The 12,472-nt window shown below is 34.8% G+C and overlaps 1 long non-coding RNA gene across 1 annotated transcript; it reads right to left on the bottom strand.

The window, feature by feature from the left end:
- Positions 1-5,993: 5,993 nt before the first annotated feature.
- LOC111613560 lies at positions 5,994-7,795 on the bottom strand. The gene is made up of 3 exons (XR_002754786.1): positions 7,728-7,795; positions 6,155-6,254; positions 5,994-6,079 (listed from the first exon to the last, which is right to left on the bottom strand). It is a non-coding gene; the product is annotated as an uncharacterized LOC111613560 (long non-coding RNA).
- Between the last annotated feature and the right edge of the window lie 4,677 nt (positions 7,796-12,472).

Below are 12,472 nucleotides of genomic sequence, written 5' to 3'. Positions count from 1 at the left end.
TATATGACTGCGAAAAAATTGCGACGGTATCCGTACAAACATGCTAAAAAACTCCTATAATTCGGTAAAACGTCATTGGGCAGCCGAACTACTTTTTGCCGTCTAGCGCCACGCTACGGACAGTATAGGCGAGTAAGTTGAGTTTACTATCGTCTGTACAGTATGTAAATTAGGTACCGTAAGTCTAATACAGTACTGTAATTTTATACATTTCTTGTGAAAAAAAACATTACTTATTCAACGGCCATAAAAATTATTTCTATTAACGATGTCTCCAAAGGTCAACGAAGTTTTCGCAGAAAAATAACTTATCAGAAATCGCGACCGCCGTTTGGTGCGCCTCTCCGCGACGAAAACAAGTTAAGCAATGGCGACGTCGAATGGTGCACACTCGGTAAGTAATACTACAATTTTTTGTTTATAGCATAGTTAATACGGATTATTTTCGAAAAAATGATACGTGTTTTGAAAAAGTTGAGTCGAATTAGTCTAGGAATCGATTAATTTTATGGAAGAAAACCTTTCAAACAGCCGTAGTCCGTAAATTTCACACGTGTCGGGCTGTGATTGGCAAGGTCTCCTAAAACATCAATTTCATAAAAAACGGAACGTATCTACCGTGTTATAGGGGGGTCGATTGTATTCGGCCGAACTATTCGGCTCGATTAACGCACGTACGAAAATTGGCAAGCAAACCGCATTATGGCAAGGACCCTGCTCTCTATTGTCCCGATGTCACTACGCTTCGCCAATCGCGTTAATTCTTGACAGATGTAGCGGATCGACAAGAGCGTCGTGGCAGTATGTGATAAATGATGATATCAAATGTGGATAACAATGAAATGACCTACACGTGTACATAACGGAAAAATAACAGAGAAGGACCACGATTAGAAAATGTGAAAATAAATATGAAATTGAGTCGATAACATGATCAAACAAGTCGAGGCAGCTTATTGGCACGAAATTCGCGGCCGTCTATGCCAACAATTGTTGTCATAGACTTCGGAAAGCTAAATGCTTGTAACGAAAGTCACTTAGCGTGCACGGGCGAAAGCCTGGGGCCGTTCGAGCTATCAAGCTGTCTCAAATCTGTGAAATCATAAATGTGAATTATACCGACGTCCTATCTGTGTCTTTTCTCCGTTATCACAAGGCTGTGAGTCACGTGATTGTAAAATGGGAAATATACGACGGAAAAGTGACGAAACGAAAGTATCGTGAGCGCGTATTATGATGTATGCATAGGCATACGTGGACTAGAGTGATAGAGGAAAGAGAAAGGGAAGAGCAGAGACGAGCGCTTAAAAAGGATAGGCAGGGTCACACCCTCAGATATGTGCGACGATTCTCGAACGAATAGGTGTGTACGTGTGCTGATATTTGTAATTATAAATTGTGAATACGTGTGACTAATATTATTTTCTTTATTTTGTGCATGTTAAAATTTATAAATAAATGTAAACAAACAACACTAACCCGATGACACTAAATTCAAATACCAAAATGATTAATTTACTGTGTTTTTGTTATTTCTTACTCCTGTCTTTAGGTATTCGGTATTTATAGAATAGTGACTTAAATATTCGGTATTCGGCCGAATAGCGAAAAATAAGCCGAATACCGAGTAGTAACTAAATATTCGTTACATCACTAGTTGATATTCTAATGGGTAGAAACGAAGCACCATGATCCCAGATTTGTTACCATTAATACTAAGACGATTTATACAGTAAAATTAATCATTCTGTGTAATCCAATTGCAGAATTTGCTAACATTACCAAATCATCGGCGTAAGTAAGAATCTTTACATCACAATCTTCCAGATCACATCCCGCTACTTCTAAAGTACACAATTTTTCAATAAAGGCGTTAATATACAAACTAAATAGAATTGAGCTTATTACAAATTTCCATTTGATCCTTCACGTGTAAAAAATAGATTCGTACTGATTCCATTAATAGTACAGGAAGTTTCTAATTAGTGTATAGTTGGATTAGACGATTAACAAATTTAAAACTTATGGCAACGTTTATGGAGGATTGGTATATAAAATATCTCTATCCAGAGAATCGAATGCCGATTGTAATTCTACGAAGAAGGCAGAAAGTTTGCCACGTTTTCTCCTCGACCGTTTTTGAATAAAAGTGTACAATACAAAAACATTATCCAAGGTTTAGGTACCAATCTGAAAAAGTCCAGTCAACTAACATACAGAATTTTACAGAATATGTTAAAAATAAAATGTAATAACTAAGGTTCGGAATTTTGAGTGCATTTTTAGAATGGATCGATACTCATTCGGGTACTTTTCTTCCGGTTTTGGATGCTTTTAAGTGCGGTATTATTAATATTAAAAATTAACAAGAAGTATTATATTTACAAACTATATAGTTGTTTATTGCAATTTACACATAAAGATGAGCGTTGTAGAGCTCTGTGGTCACTACTGGATCAGCGATCAGTTTCTTGACACTGTCGACAGCAGCAAAATCGCTTATTTCTAATCTGTGTGTTTTGCAAACTACTCATAACATCGTTGCACAATAATTGCTATAACAGTTATTCTAACTGTTACTTGACAATAATGTGCATTGCTTGCACATTGATCGCTTAGATATACTTGTTATCTCTGATTCGCGAATCTGATATAGGTGCGTAATGAGTCACGGGCAATACGCTTTATGCAGGGTATGACCAACAAGAATGGCCAATCAAGCAAGTAGAACAAGGTGTGGCTAACACCTTTTAACAAATCATGTTCAAGGAAATTTCCCAATGTTTTATTGGATAATAAAAAACCAATACATTTCGTGTTTTGTCTGTCAACTTGCAAAACGTAATCACTAACCAATAAATTGGAGAGTTTGGGAAAAGGAGAGGGGAAAGCTGCCATTCGTATATTAGTTCCCATTCTCTTTACATTATAATTAAGAACATGTAAAAGAAAATTAAAACATATAAAAATACTTATAACGTAAGTAGTATAGAATGAAACGAACGGCATATCATGTGATACCTGAATACTTATAAAATGTAACAGGTCGACTCAAATATAATGTGAATTTAAAAATGTGATAACATAAATTTGATTACAATGAGATCTGTTTATAAAATGATAATCTTTTTTTTTAATATATATATATGTAATGACGAAGAAGAGATATGACAACATTTTTTGCAAACTTGAACTCGCAAGAAATATGTAATCATTATACAAACAAGGGTATGTTTATTGCAATTTTAATTCATAAACTTTATACAAGTATAATTTAAAAGAAATCGATTTAGAACATGATAAAAACAATTTTATAACCGAAGCGGAAATAAATTATAAAAAATGTATTAAAAATAAACAGTTCTGACAAAACTGATTTATTAAAAAGCATGGACAACATTCTGTTCAATGAAATTAAACAGTAACGTTGACATCTGACCCACCTCCAACAAGGAAAGGAGTTTTTGTTTAGAGAGTAACGTGATACTTCGCGCGTTGTTGTCATTACCGGTGGGTGTGGGTGGCAGCTCACTTGACACTCTGTTGTGAAAGTAATAAACCTTAACCGACCTTGACAGACTTCTCTACTTACTAAGAATAACAAGTGGGGAGAAGTAGTTTAAACAGTCGTAAAACAATTGGCGGTTCATTAAAAAACTCTCCCTGTCTACTCACATTACCGCAAGAGCAATAAACAATTAACACTGGACTTTGAAATACGGTCAATTCCTATCCGATTACAAAGGAACCGACGACAATCGGTGAAAGTTGAGATAATCTATTGGCAAGAGAAAGCTGATCTGTTTATTTTAAAGCCGTATCGTCTCTAATTACAAGAAAATAAAGTAATTAAAACATTATAAATAAACAAAAGTATCAAAATAACAGATAGAATCATAATTTCTGATAATAAGGGCCGAGATTATACGATTTTAAAATAAAAACGGCAAACGCTAAGCGAACTGTACATACATAAATGATTATACATAAAATGTAGCAAAATAAATAACATATATACAGTAAAAACTGTAAATTTCGAATAGTGATGTGCCGGATCGTTAAAAATGTATATCCGCGGATACGGATACGGATACGGATCATTAGTGTCTAGATCCGCGGATGCGGATACGGATACGGATCTCTACTTTCGTACTCAGTCGGCGCCGGTGCGTGTGACCTTGGACCGATAGTTGACGCTTTGCATTAATAACGCGACGTATTTCGACTTGTGCTGCGCGTGTTTTGTTCATAGTGTGAAAGTGTGCTAAATTAGAGTTCACCACAAAGGCAGACAGGATAAAGTAACAAAAGTTGATATAATTTTCCAATTAAGCTATTTCGCGTCTTTATACAGATTCTATTTCGGGGGGATTCCAACTCCACGGTACAAACAGTAGCATGCGAAATTACAGCGATAATAATAGTTCGCTGTATCCAAAGCACGTGTACAATACAGATCAGGATCGCGACAATATAACCTGGAACCTTAAAACTAATCTTAAAAGAGCACTTACTTAACACTAATAACAGAAAAAGGGATAGAATTAAAAAGACAGAAAAAATGGTAGATAAGATAGAAATAGGGATATCTGGGGTTTTGTCCCTTTTTTAGGCTTGTTTCTTTATGCGTACTATTGGGTGGGATAACACACGTCCTTCTCCTATAACTGGCCACTTCTCTTCTACAATAATTAGGCTTTTTTCCTTCCACAGTCGTCAATACGACCTTAACACATGATCTTTTTTCTGAACTTATTTCTGAACTATCCGGTCATTGAAAATACGACTCCCAGTATTCTCACCTCGTCCGTACACTCTGCCGTCCGGTTTACGAATGACCTGCTACGTCACTTCTCTTTTTTCTCCGGCTCCTGCTTACACCTTTGCTCCACAAATTTCTAGGAACTGCTCATCCCACCCAAGGGACAGGGACTAGATAAGAAAGTTCTAGAAGAAAATAGAGTAGAACAAAGGGTAGAAAGAAGAAACAAAACTAAACTAAAATTAATATTTACAAAAATATAGCGTACCGCCACAATATAGTGCAGTGTTTCCCAACCTTTTTTGCGCTATGCCCCACCTAAGCCTTTCTAAAATTCTTGTTTCCCTAACATATACAGCGGCTATACAGTAAACTTAAACTCTGGACAAGTCCATTTTCGAATTGCCCTTTTTAGCAATCCAATTGCCCCCCTGTGGGGCGTGGGCCACATGTTGATAAACACTGGTTTGTGGCTAGTGTGACACGAGATAGCGTAGATTAGTCTGTGTTTTTGGAGAGTGTTGAGTTAAATTAAAATAAAAACAATGCCGACAAAAAAGTTTAGTAGTGTAATATGAAAATATTTTACAATAGTAAACGACGAATGTGCTATTGCAACCTATTTTTGAAATTTCATATAAGTAATGAAATTCATTAAGATAAAAGATCCGTTAAAGATCCGCTATCGTAAACGGATACGGATACGGATACGGATCTTTTTCCCCTCGGATATCCGCGGATACGGATACGGATACGGATATCCGGCACATCACTAATTTCGAATAAGAAGAAATCAAAAAATGGCCAGTTTGAGTTATGAATAAATTACAGATATTTCAGCAGTTACATGTAAAATTCTGTCTGTAATAATGATTTAGGTAAGTGGTTCATTACATAAATTATCAACTGGAATATTTACGTGATTAGAAATAGATCTTTGTTATTGTAAATCGCTTCGGCAGTTCGTAAATCATAATGGCTGCCGGGAACGAAAAACTCTGCTCTAAACCGAAATATGAATTATTGATAAATACTTAAGTTAGTTTTCTGCTAAATTAGAAATAGTAATAATCATGGTTTACTTATGCAGTTGTATTGATTTTATATTAAAGAATGAGCCAGAAATACTGTCAGAACTTAACTGCCGAGCTTTTCTTCACAAGGGACTGAAGGTGACAGGTTTTACTGTATTTATTATCTGTATTGTAGAATGAATAATACCTAATTCATCGCTATCCAGTATTTGATCGATTGCACCATTTTCTTTGTCAGAAGATCCATAAACTAGCGACATGATGAAATTTATTAAAACTGAAACTACAGTACATCGCAGTTAGTGTAACTTTGTTTGTTCAAGATATCAAAGAATTTTTGAAGTATAAGAGAACTTACCACATTCAGTGAGTGTGTGAAGCTCTTTTTTTAAATTTTTTAGAAACTTTTGAACTTTGTTTAGGTTCCAGTTAAGCAGGTCGTTTAGTTCCAAATAAATCTGAAATAAATAAACAAATACAACTCAGAAAACTTACAAAATTTAAATTTTGTTTTTATTCTCTAGTAGAAAGCTAGAAAATAGTATAAACTACAGAAAGGAGACTCGATGCATTGTAAAAAATGATAATAAATAATGCAATTAATTCATTTGCCTTTGTACCTTTATTAAACAATTTATTATATAATTGTCTACTAGGAAATATCTTATAAGTAGGACTTATTGTATCGATGTCATGGTTCTGTGCATTTATTAAACTTATACAGTAGAACCTCCATTATCCGGACCTCCATTATCCGGATTTTCGATTATCCGGATTGTTCAAAATAAACAAAAATTTTACGAATTTGCTGATTTGCACTTGGCGAATTACGACACTGTTTATGTACGTGATGGAATGCATAACTTTTTTTGTTTCAACAACGTCTCACCCAGCACAGTGGTCGTAAACTCTTAAATATATTTTACGTAGTAATAAAAATATAACTTGACATACGTATTTATAAATAATTTATATTCAAATTACATCATTTCTATGACCAAGGGCGGCGTAAGGCATGGACGACGTGGGCCACCGCCTATGCCTCGCGGTCCGAAGGGCCTCGCGCCTCGAAGGTTTATGCATTACTTAAAAGCCGCGAACGCGACGAAAAAATTTTACTCGTCATAAAACGATAAATAGTTTGTCAAATTTTTATTCATAAAAATGCAGTTTCAACTGCTTTTTATTTTATAAAATCCGTCTTTTTGAGCCACCAGAGGGCCTTTTAAACAATAGGTAGTCTGTTAGCGCTGGTCAGTAGTAGTCCAAGTTTAACACAAACGTTTATTTCTTGAAAATTTGATCACGATTTAAATACAGCATTTACTTTTAATATTACCGATATGTCATCGAAAAGAAAACGTGTTGTGTTATCATTAAAAGACAAATTAAAGTATTTGTTTCGATTATCCGGATTTTTCCTTATCCGGACTACCTTCATCCCCAATTAGTCCGGATAATTGAGGTTCTACTGTATATATATAATCTGTCTCTAGCAAATATATTGACTACACCGTGGCCGATTTTATACATCTCCCTCGTGTTTATTATGCTTTATAAAAGTTTTTTTAATAAGACCTTTCTTTAATAATATCACTCTTTATCGTAGTATTATCAGTAATAGAGCATTCAATGATAACACCGAGAAATAAATTAACTTTTCGGTAGCCATGTTTAACTTAAAATAAACAAATATATTTGTTATAATGGTAATTATGTTTCAAATATACATATTAAATGACCTTATTTATAATTTCAGCAACATGGAACGAACTGAAATGTAAAAAGCAAACTTCTAATATTGCTGCAGCCATAACGAAATTACACAAAAATGGAGTGTATAGTTAATAGAAAATATAAAATCGAAGAGGTAATTACACGTGTTTAGTCTTGTTTCTTATCTTAAAGTAAATGAAGAAAAAATTAATTACCTGATTATGCCATCCGACGTATTCCTTTCAACTCTTAGTTGACCACACAACTATTGTGTTATAATCAGAAAAAATAGTTTTTTAAAATATCTAAATTTAATAGTATTTTTTTCGTATAGAACAATATTTTTATGTAATTCGTAATTCTATGCTACAGTAAACAATACCCCTTAGTATTTAGATACAACCACCGAAACTAGTGTATTAATTAAACGTGTNTTATAATCAGAAAAAATAGTTTTTTAAAATATCTAAATTTAATAGTATTTTTTTCGTATAGAACAATATTTTTATGTAATTCGTAATTCTATGCTACAGTAAACAATACCCCTTAGTATTTAGATACAACCACCGAAACTAGTGTATTAATTAAACGTGTTTGTTTTTAAATGTCTCACTGGGCTATAATTTTGCTACCTTTAATGAATTTACAGTAAAAAAATCACTCACCCTTGAGATATTTTTAAACTGGGGAGATCTTGAAACGTGGAGAAATTAAAAATAAGTAAATAAAACTTGGGGGTGTTTCTGTTTCGAATATGAAGAACGTCATAAGATAAAATAACAGATAATATAGTTCTGTTCGCGAACGTAAAAAACTGTTTATCTGCTTATCACACGACTGTTGTGTTGTCTGTACCATTTTTATCGAGTATGTTTGATTGTATATCCAAATAATTTCTGCTTGATTAAATTAACAATATTGCTTTTAACTGCTTAATTGCATATAATTAAATACATTTAATTATTCATTTTTGCGTTTTATGTACACTGTAGTCCATATTATTTGTAATTGTAGCTTAATTGTAAGTTAAAAGTGAAAGAAGTACAGATTGAATACTGTACATAACGATGGTAATGCAGTTAGGGTTTCCACTTTTTTTCATATAATATGTACTATAATTGGGTGTTGAGTTCACCTCTTTGGAAGCAGAGTTAGCTATGTCATCAACGAAAGACGGTACTGTTTAAAGGATGGCATTTCTGTAGGATTTTTATAAAAATTGTCCTGGACTGTTTTATTATTTAAGTTTTTTGTTTAATTTTAATAATATCTGCAAATCGGAAGACATTCGAACTGATTGGCGTGTAAGTAAAATTATTTTAACGCACAATAAAGATTCTAGGGATCGTCCAGAGAATAATAGATGTAATACGTTATTACTAAGGTCCGGCTTTTTGGATGCTGACCCACTCGGTTTTTCAAAGTGGCAGAGTGTAAAAAGACAAACTAAATCGGTTTTGGTGCAGTAGGACCACTCATTACTAATTTGTTTAGCACCCAAATGCATCCAAAAAGCAAAACTGTGCCCAAAATGGTGACTAGCACCGTTTTGGAGGCAGGTTTTTCTATGAATGCAAATAGATTCACTGAAAAATCTGCAACACGTGTTTTCTTTATTAACCCTCTTTCCACAAGATGGTGTCGTATCCGACACGTCTTGTTTGTTTTCGTTTGTACAAGAAACAGCGCTAGTGTTGGGGGGTCGTGACCATAAATTACCCTATCGGGCAGTAGTTCTCAAGACAGCGGCGTGAAAAAGTAAGTCGTTTACCTTCAGTTCTTTTTATAATTTAGGTATAATGAAGTGCTCCGGTGTCTGATGCGACACCTTCTTGTGCTGTACGTTAACATTTTTCATCAGGTAGGAAAAGCCTAAAGAACTATTTCTTGATTATCTGTCGTTCTTTGGAAGGTTACTATGACAGAATATCAACGGTTTACTACACACGGAGAAATTCGTCAAGAATTGTTACGGCAACAGGGTGCAAATATAGATGACGAATACGAAAAGTTTGTTCCTAATTAGACACAATTTTGTATGTTTTGTACATATACATATTTTCTTTTTACGTATATTTATTATTTAAACCAAACACATCTAACTTATGTAAGGAAAAACAGTTTTTTAGCTAAGTGTCGTATACGACACCGTCTTGTGATATGTGTCTTGATATGCTACCTTGTAGCAAGAGGGTTAAGAAAAGAATCTAGAAAATTTTGTATTAAGGTCATTTCATCATGACTTTTGAGCGCAACAGTTCAAATTTCTTATGTTCAATGTCGGCGACATTAGAAAATGGCAAAATTGTCCGCATCTAAATTGGACATTTTAACAAATAAGTTTAAAGGTAAAGGCGTTCGCACAGACGAAAAAGTTCTTTGTGTTAGAAAAACTACGCGAAACCAGTTTATGATCAAACAAAATCTAAAATCCTAGACAATCCTGTAGTGTTCATACTGGAGTTAACGGTACGTGCTGAACATTGCTGTTGCACCACTGACAGGATGCTAATGTTGTTCAAAATGCGACTTGATAATATGAACTCAACTACAATGTCACAAGCTTTCAAAGTCGTGAAATTGTGCCCAAATGGTGATCAGGAGAAAAAGGTTTGGCTTGTGGTTACAAACATCTTACATGTTTTCAGCATTCTAAAATTTCACGCGCATTTACAACAATCTGTAGCATGTGACTTGTCTTGACACCGAGTATGTCAACGTATTCGTGTAAATTATAGCAAAGCCAACGGCTTCATTTCGAAAACGAAAATGGTTCTTTTTAAATGAGCGCTTGTATGTACAGTACTGTACACATTAACGACTTTTGAGCTTTAGCGGTAACATATACTATACAGTATACAGTATCTTTAAAATGTTATAGAGCTAAAGTTGGAAATATATGTGGGACGCCGGAAATATGACGAGGTCGTACCTCTTTTTGTCGGCAACAGCTTGGTGAAAACACCCACTTGTCAACGGATTGCTTGTTTACTAGTTTCGATTCCGAGGGGTCGAGATTCTTTTTCTCAGGTCGAGTGAAGAAGGTGAGAGGGATCGTCGTTAAGGCGTAGGCGAGATGCCAATAAATGACATTATTTAACAATTGAAACAACGGTTTATTAAATAACAAAAATTTACGATTACAAACTCTAACATCGAGAGATTTTAACTAGATTCGCTAGCTCTTAATACACGGAGAAAGAGTTCACATTAATTGTTTCATACCTCTAGTATAATTCCACGTAGAAGAAAATATTAATCCTTTTATTTTGTCGATCGACGCACAAAGTTATAAAGATCATTCAAGACTCAATCCTTTCCGACCAGCCGTAGATCAGAGACTTCTCCGTGGTGGTAAGAAAGAAGTAGCTTTTATAGCTTCGTGGTGGAAAATTCGTCATGTGTCAACTGTTGTGAGAGTTAAAGGTTGTTTTAACAGGTGAGGAGGTCGAAAGGTGTTCCCGGGAACACAACAAAATGACGAATTTGCACTTTAATTGTAAACTTTAAGTCCTGTAGCAGAAGAATGCCATTTGATGTGAAACTTAACACTATGGCCATACAAATAAACCTCGGCGCGTGTCAAACTCGCGACAATATTTATTGCTGAAAGTTAGAGGACAGGGTGCCTTCTAACCGGAATGGTCGATTGGTCAGTTGAAGTTCTCGTTGACCTGGATACGAGGGTAATCAGTTCAAAGTTCACGTTGAGTCTAGAAATCCTTTGTTTGGTGAGTTGGATGATTTATTGGATAAGGTTTACCGTTGGAATGTACGGATACTAACTGTTTTAGGATGTTGGAGAATCGTAGGTAAGTTGATAACACTTGTGGCTGGAAATGTTTTCCTTACCCTTCCTTCTGAGCGAGTTGAGGACACAGAAAAATCGGTTGTAGCGTCACGTGAGTCAGAAGTTTTCCTGTGAAGGTGACGAAGTTGCACTGTTCTTGTATTCAAAAATAAATGTTAGTAATAGTTTAGTTGCTAAAGATTGTCATTGAGTTCGGAATAGAGGTATTTAGATGGATACNAGCGTCACGTGAGTCAGAAGTTTTCCTGTGAAGGTGACGAAGTTGCACTGTTCTTGTATTCAAAAATAAATGTTAGTAATAGTTTAGTTGCTAAAGATTGTCATTGAGTTCGGAATAGAGGTATTTAGATGGATACGTCACGCGTTGGTGTACTCTCTCTCGGCATTCTACTTCTAATTATTTAAGAAAAAGTCCTACGAAAGAAAGATTTAAAAATTCTAAAGGTAATATTCTAACATTCGAATATATTTTATTATACTCTACGAATATACGGAAATCTATTTTTCATTAGAAAAATATAAACTAAGGAATAAAAGGATTAATATGCAGTTGTTGAGAGATCCTTAATATAATTGAACAATAGGCTTTGGGGTTAGCTGGGCTAAGTCGCCTCGGGACTACACTTCTCGGGAAGGGGTCGGTTCTGCTCGTGTCTGAGGTTGACCGGTTAGACTGAAGCAAAAGGTAACCAGCTAAAAAAGGTCTTAAACTTAATATTAACAAATAAATATAGATATATCTAGATGTAATTTGGCACGCTGAATCGATTGGTATTAAAAAAAATTACTTACGATCAACCGTTTAAAAGTTACGAACGATTTTTTATTTCCGGCTATTTGCTTCGTTTAATTAAGAACAACTTTATTAAGAAATACGCAGGCACTCATCGATATTAACAAAACGAGTTACTTTAATTCACCATAATACATTCCATCTACGAGAGAAAGCGACATTAAAAATGCTAAAATGGTGTCGTTAGCCCGCGAACACTCGTACACACGACAATGGTGTAGGGACAACTGATGCAGGGAAATTTTCCCTGCATCAGAAACAACATTAATGTCTTTAGTTCTTTATCACAAAATATCCGCTGTTATGCAAAAGGTCTCCAGCTTTAATTGCGTTTTATACGCATTTTTTCCTCACTG

This window comes from Centruroides sculpturatus, unplaced genomic scaffold (assembly GCF_000671375.1).
Source record: "Centruroides sculpturatus isolate CEXI.00-Female unplaced genomic scaffold, Cexi_2.0 scaffold1761, whole genome shotgun sequence".
Classification (NCBI taxonomy): domain Eukaryota; kingdom Metazoa; phylum Arthropoda; class Arachnida; order Scorpiones; family Buthidae; genus Centruroides; species Centruroides sculpturatus.
Note: the sequence above shows the minus strand (reverse complement) of the source record. Positions and strands in the feature narration are given on the sequence as shown.